Here is a 6,581-nt window from a genome sequence, read left to right as displayed (position 1 = left end):
GGACTCCCGACTCCATTTCCTGCGCCTGGCACAGTATCCAGCATGCAGTAAGCGCTCAATGTTCTGTTGAAAGGACTACTATCCTCTCGCCAGCATCTTCAGTGTATATTTTGCTCCCTTCTCTGCAAAAGACCTGAAAGCCTTGGTCTCCCCACCCGTGCCCTGGGTCAGAAGTCAGGGGAGTTGTGTGCACCTCAAGAAACCAGAAGGAGGGAGCCTGGGAGGATGGTGTGTCCTGGAGGGCCCCTGAGCCATGGGGTAGGAGCCAGCCGGGCAGCCCCTCCTCCCCTGCTAGTTGCTGGGGGAGCGATGAGCCCTGCAGGGCTCACGTTAAGGAGATGCGACCTCTCTTTGGAGGTGGTGCTCTGGGATCTCCACTCTGCTCAGGAGCAGGGCCCCAGGACAGACGGGTACAGCCCTCTTCCCCCACGGGGCTGTAGGGAGCCAACTGGGCCGGGAAGGGAGCCTGGGAGGGAGCCAGGGTGACACAGGGAGGCAGGGCTGGTTGACATCCCTCAGCTGCTCACAGCTAAGGCACCCAGTGCCTCAGTGTCCCCACCTATCAAATGGGGGATGAAGCCACGCCCCATCATCAGAGGGCCCCCCTGTAGGCCATTCATTGGGTGCTACAACCAGGCGAAGGACAGGCAGGAGCAGCCCATTCTCAGAAGGAGGAAAAAAAGCACAGTTTTACTTTTAGCTGATCACACACATTCACCAAGTCCAAAGGCTGGCGCCACGTGCCAGGACTCTCCCATCGTGGCCACCCGTGCGGGCGCTGAAGGTCTCCGCTCTCACACTCTCTCCCTGCAGGTCTTTTCTGCCCTCTGACCCCCACCTCTCGAGAGCTGACTGCACCCGGAGTACAAGGCCTGGGGGCAGGGGTCGGTGGGGGGCGGCCACTCTGGGGAAGGGGGGAACAGCTCTGAGAGCCTCTGCCTTTTCCTACAGCATACCCCCCCAAAGCGTGCTTTTCATTAACAGCGACCCCCTCGCTTCACTTCTGTGATGTCTCGGGCAGTGACCATGGGAGGGTCCATAGAGATGAGACCCTCGGGGTCTGTGGATGGATTCCTGACGGGGGATGGAAGGGGCGATGCCAGAGAGGCTTCTAGAAGGCACGAGTGGGGGGTTGGGGTGCGGTTTGCTGGGATGCAGGATGGGGGTGGGGGTGGCTGGGAAAAGGACTGGGGAGAGAAGTCCAGAAGGCCAGCTTGGCCATGATCTGTTCGACATGTCCGGGGGACCCCAAAGGGAGATGGCGTGTGGCCGGCCGGATATGCAGGTCGAAGTTCCCAGGAGAGGTCAAGGCTGCAGAGACGAATTTGGAAGTCATCAGCTTAAGAATATTTAAGTCCATGGGAACCGATGAGATCACCCAGGGAGCAGGGGACAGAAACGCTGCCCCACACCCCATGGGACCCTCAGGACTCGGGGACCCCGGGGTTACGCATGCCGCGCCCCCAGCCCCAGCCCCACAGCAGCATCTGGCTTGTGACAAAGCCACTCAGTCTTTGCCATCTGGGGGTCTGCAGGGGAGTGGCCATGAGGCGGGTGGGGGGGTGGGGGTGGGCAGAGAAGCAGGAGGAGAAAGTGCTGGAAGGAGGGAGGGCCTCCTAGATGGATTCCCACTGCCCTGGAGGCGAGGGCAGAGAAGTGGCCCTGGGGTCTGGCAGCACAGAGGTGGCTGTCCCCACGGATGAGGGCCTTTCTGGTGGGGTGGGCAGGCCAGGGGCAGACTGGAGAGGGCATGGGGACCGGGGCCCCATAGAGGGGTGGGGGCAGGTGGGGGTATGCGGAGGTGATGAGGCCCTCAGGTGGAGGTGATTGGGTGATGGGTGGGCCAAGGGCACTCACTGGAGAGAGAGGGAGAGACAAGATGCTGGGGGAGAGTCGGGAGAGGCCCTCAGGAAGCGGGAGAGGGGACCTGGACAAGAGGGGAAGCCGGAGCCTCCTCCAGCCCATTTCACGCCCCGGGAGCCGGGCTGGGCAGAGCAGGGCTGCAGCCACTGTGCCAGGGAGGGGGCTGGGCTGTGCACTCAGGCTTTCCCTCCGGGACCCTCACGGCATGGGGGTCCAACGGGGGCTTCACCTTCCTCTCTCCTTCTCTCCATTTTCTGAATTTCCCACAATGCAGCTTCTTGGCCTCGGGCATTCTGATGGAAAAATGAGATGCCCTGATAGGGGAAGAGGGCTGCCAGGCGGGTCCAGTTCCCTGGGGACCCGCTAAGTCGTCCTTGTCGTCATCATCGTCCTCCTCCTCCCACCCCAACCCTGGCAGGGCTCCCACCCCAACCCTGCCCGGCAGGCGCCTCTGGACCCCCCCTCAGGCCAAGCCCTTCCACCAGCTCCTGCTTCAGGCAGGGTCCTGGGGGAGGCTGGCCCAGGACAAATTCCTGGGGCCCGCTGGGGCCGGGTGGGAAGTCCCACCCCCTGGGAGGTCACTGGTTCACGGAATCGGAGGGATCCTCCCAGCAGGAGGTGAAACCTGAGACCTGCGAGAAAAAGGCCAGGGCCGCCTGTGAAACCCAAGGCCAGACAAAGGCGCCCAGCAGGAGGCCTGGGCTGAGGAACAGGGCGAAGCTGGGGGCTGGGGAGAGGGGGGTGCCCAGCCAGGCCCGAGGGGAGGGGCCGGAGTCGGGTGAGGGCTTTCAGATTGCGGATGCCCAACCTGGGGGGCAGGGCCTGGGCCCCCAAGGCACCCTTCTCAACGCCCGCCAGAGGAAGGACCACCGGGAGGAGGGGTCAGACCCCACTCTGAAAGTCAGGACCTGGAGCCTGCGGCCCACCCCCCCGGAGGGGGTGAGGGGAGGGCCGCGGCCCCGGGGTTGAGAGCCTTACCTTGAATGGGGCCTCGGCGGGGGTCAGGGGAACCCCTGGAGACCGGATTTCCCAGGCAGGGATCTCCAAGCGGAGTCACTGTCCAGGCATCTGGCGGGAAACGTGGGCATCGGATGGCCTGTGTGACCCCAGGCACCTCAGGCACCCTCTCGGAGCCTGGTGCCCTGTCTGCAAACCCAGGTTCCAGGGAGGACAGTACAGAGCGGGGGCCCAATCCTCGAGCCCAGAGCAGAGGAGGGGAATTCGAGCTGCAGACCCGGGTCAGGGGCCAGCTGCCGCCGCCCCCTTGTTGCATTCCGCCCGCGCACCCGCTCGGGAGCGGGCAGTGGGCCGGAGGGTGCGCCCTGGAGCAAATTGCATTCTTGAGGGTTTTTTTTTTTTACAGTCTGCCCCCTTGTCCGTCCCCTTTGTTTCCATCCCTTTCTTCTTCTTGCCGTGCTCTTCCGAGGCTCTCGGGCCCCCGAATTAGCTAGACACTGAGGCAGCCACAGGGCCAGAGACGCGGGCTGACGCTAATCTGGTCTCTGCATTCGGAGGAAGAGGCGTCGCCTTTGTCCCCCAGGGCAGCACTCCCACCCGCCTGCGCTTGGCTCAAAAGTCTTCAAACAGCCCCCAGTTCCCTGGCAAACCCCTTTTGCATAATCCACTGGAATGTGCCAGACAAAGGCTGCTCAGAAGTTAATTTGGAAAATAGGTAACCAATGAAAAAAAGCTTCCCCCCTCCACACACACACACACACACACACACACACACACACACAGGCGTTGGGAAGGGGATCTGGCTGAAGCTGCCAGGAGGGAAAATGGCCCCAGGTTATCTGGAAGCATCCGTGGAAGGCCCAGCAGAGGTGGGTTTGGGCCCAGCCGCCCAAAAGAGCAGGGACGGAAAATGTGGGCCAGAGCCGCCCTGTGGCCTCTGGATGCTTCTAGGTGTGGGGTTCTTGGGGCTTCTGGGCAGCGTGCTCTTCATCAGAGGGTTGCTGGGCTGCAGACCAGGTCAGTCTGGAGCCCTGGCCGCCCAAGGGGCTGAGCCACCGAGGGGCTTTGCAAACTCTGGCCATCCTGTGCTGCCAGCAGGCGACAGCGCGTGTCCTGGCTGGCCCGGTGTGTCTGCATGTTACAGCGTACCCTTGTTAGCCATTCAGCAACCGTCCGCTAAATGACCGGGGTGGGCCAGCACGGTGGGGCCTGGCAATTCGTCCTTCTGGGGCCGACATGCCAGTGCAGGGGGCAGAGGACAGACACCCAGATAAAGTCGAGTCCAAAAAATAAGACAAAGGGAGGTACCTCAAATGGAGTCCCCCCAAATTCCTGTTGGGTTCTGACCCCAGGACCCCGGAATGGGACTGCCTTTGGAGGTGGGACCTTTATAGAGGCAAGCGAGGTGAAGTGGAGTCTGGGTGGGTCCTAAGCCTGCAGGATGGCTGCTGTCCTCGTGAGAAGAGGTCAGGGCCGCGCACAGAGGGACAGCCACGTGGAGACACGGGAGGAGAGGGCCGGCTACACGCCCTGGAACAGACTCTTCCCTCGAAAGCCTCCGAAGGAACCAGCCCTGTGGACGGCTTGAGATCTGGGACTTTCAGCCCCAGAACCGGGAGACAGCACTTGGCTGTTATTTAAGGCGCCGCATCTGTGCTGCCGCCGCAGTAACTGGGTACAGGAGCCGGTAGCGGATTTTAACCCTGGTCCGGACCGGCCTCTCTGAGCATGATTAAAAGTCACAGGAAGAGCCCACCCTGAGGAGCAGAGTGGGGTGGGAAAGTCCTAACCCCCCCCCCCCACCCGCTGCCAGGGCGGGCAGAAGGTCACTGAGGGAGGGCAGGGGGGACAGGGAGGGAGTGGGGGGCCCCTGAGGGCTTGGGCAGGGTCCCAGGGTGCATGGCCGCGTGTCTTCCAGCCAGTCTGCCATGCAGACCCTACCGTGCTGCGGCCAGCCCATGGTCAGAGCCCACTTGCCTCCTTAGCAGGAGTGGCAGCTTTCTGGAATGTTCTTCCACCAGACCTGCCTCCTGTAGCTACAGGCTTCAGAGCCGTGGGAACCTTTCCTTGGGTTTTGAGCTTCATTTGAACCCAGACCACGCTCCCCTCACCTCGGCCCCCGTGTCTTCCTCTCCCCCTGGCCGACGTGGTTTCTGGTTCTTCTGTGTTGACCTGTAGCCCCAGGCTTTAGCCCCTGGGGTCTCCATGCTTCAGACTCCACTGTCACTCTCACTTGCTCTTTTCTGCAGGGTGGCCATTCATCCCACTCAGCTCCCTTCCTGCCTCTCTCAAAGCCGCGCCGGGTTCAACAGATGTGCTCCTGAAACAGCTGAGTCGGGGTCAAGTTCTCGCCCAGTTCCACACACGCGGCCGCGTGCCCGCACGTCCAGGGCTGCAAAGCAGAGCAGACCCTTCCTCCAGACCCAGCCGCCCAGGGCCCAGTCCAGGGGTCCCCCACCTCCACGACCCCCACGTCCCAGGGGGACTGAGGCAGCACCCAGGCCTGCAGACTCTGGGGGCAGAATCTGATCCTCCCTCATCTGGCCGCCGACCTCTTGGGGGACACTGTCGCCAGGCCACGGTGTGGTCCCTGGATTGGTTCTCACGGCCAAGGGGGGGCCGATAGGTGTAGACAAATGGTCAGCCAGCCCTCCGCAGGCGGCGTCCCAGGAATGTGATAAGCCCCCCGTGCCGCTGACCCACCCCAGCCGGGCCCTCTGCCCTTCCTTCGAGCCCCTCCGCACCGCCGGTTCCCAGGGCCACGGCTTCACTGTTAATTAACAGCGGAATGAATAAGGCCTGGGCCGGGGGCTGCAGGGGCCCGCTCCCCGGGGCTCCATTCAAAGGGGCCGCGGCCCTAGACGCAGAGCAAAGACAGACAGAGTGACAGGAGGCGAGGCGGAGAGAGGGAGAGATGCAGAGACAGAGAAGGAGGGGGGGGCGGGCGGGGGAAGACCCCCAGAGACAGAGCCAGAGCAAGAGGGAGAGACTCAGAGACAGAGGGAGAGCCAGATGGAGGGAGCAGGAGTGAAGACAGAGAGACCGAAGGCCTCTTCCGCCCAAACATTCGGTTCCAGTTTCAAGCTCGGAGGGCCCCCTGGAGCAGGCAGGGGGTTCAGGCCCAGGTGTGTCTGTTTCTTTAGTGACTAGTCCCTAAAACCCTGCAGAGAGCTGTGGGTATCTGGGGAAGACCCTTGCTCCCCGCTTAACCTCAGAGAAGAGATGAGACACAGCCAGACACGAGATAACTTGGAGGCTCTAGGCCTTGGATGCCTGGCCAGAGTGACCCTCTCGGCGGGTCTGGGGTCAGCTGTTCTTTGAAGGCAGGGGGCCAGCAGGGTGGGAGGTGGGGGCTTCACCTCTGAATGCCCCCTCCCTCCCCTCCCTGCTGCACTGGGGTGGGAGGGGCCCTTTCCACATGCAAATCAGCTCACAGATCAGATTCTGACCTACTGGAGGGAGTAGTGGGAGGTCTGGCTGCCAGGGAGACCTTCAGGTAGAGACTGGAGGAGTTCCCTTGGTGGCTGAGCAGGTTAAGGACCCCGCTGGGATCCATGAGGATGCGGGTTCGATCCCTGGCCTCGCTCAGTGGGTTAAGGATCCAGCGTTGCCAGGTCTCAGAAGCAGCTCGGATCCTGCATTGCTGAGGCTGTGGTGTAGGCCAGTAGCTGCAGCTCCGATTTGGCCCCTAGCCTGGTAAATTCCATATGCCGCAGATGCAGCCCTAAAAAGACAAAAAGTAGAGACAGGAACTCTGCAGA

General features: G+C 62.4%; 1 long non-coding RNA gene across 2 annotated transcripts; it reads right to left on the bottom strand.

Moving 5' to 3' along the window:
- Positions 1 to 661: 661 nt before the first annotated feature.
- Positions 662 to 3,926, bottom strand: LOC110259708 (uncharacterized). 2 transcript variants are annotated; one of them, XR_014836563.1, is made up of 3 exons: positions 2,842 to 3,926; positions 2,093 to 2,156; positions 662 to 1,311 (listed from the first exon to the last, which is right to left on the bottom strand). It is a non-coding gene; the product is annotated as an uncharacterized LOC110259708 (long non-coding RNA). The 2 variants fall into 2 exon arrangements; XR_014836562.1 differs by lacking the exon at positions 2,093 to 2,156 and having other exon boundaries at positions 2,842 to 3,077.
- Between the last annotated feature and the right edge of the window lie 2,655 nt (positions 3,927 to 6,581).

The sequence above is a fragment of the Sus scrofa genome, chromosome 2, assembly GCF_054392235.1.
Source record: "Sus scrofa isolate SSC_HxYL_T2T_F1_AM1 chromosome 2, Sscrofa_HxYL_maternal_Yorkshire_Landrace_v2.0, whole genome shotgun sequence".
Lineage (NCBI taxonomy): Eukaryota > Metazoa > Chordata > Mammalia > Artiodactyla > Suidae > Sus > Sus scrofa.
This window is presented reverse-complemented; position numbering and strand designations above follow the sequence as displayed.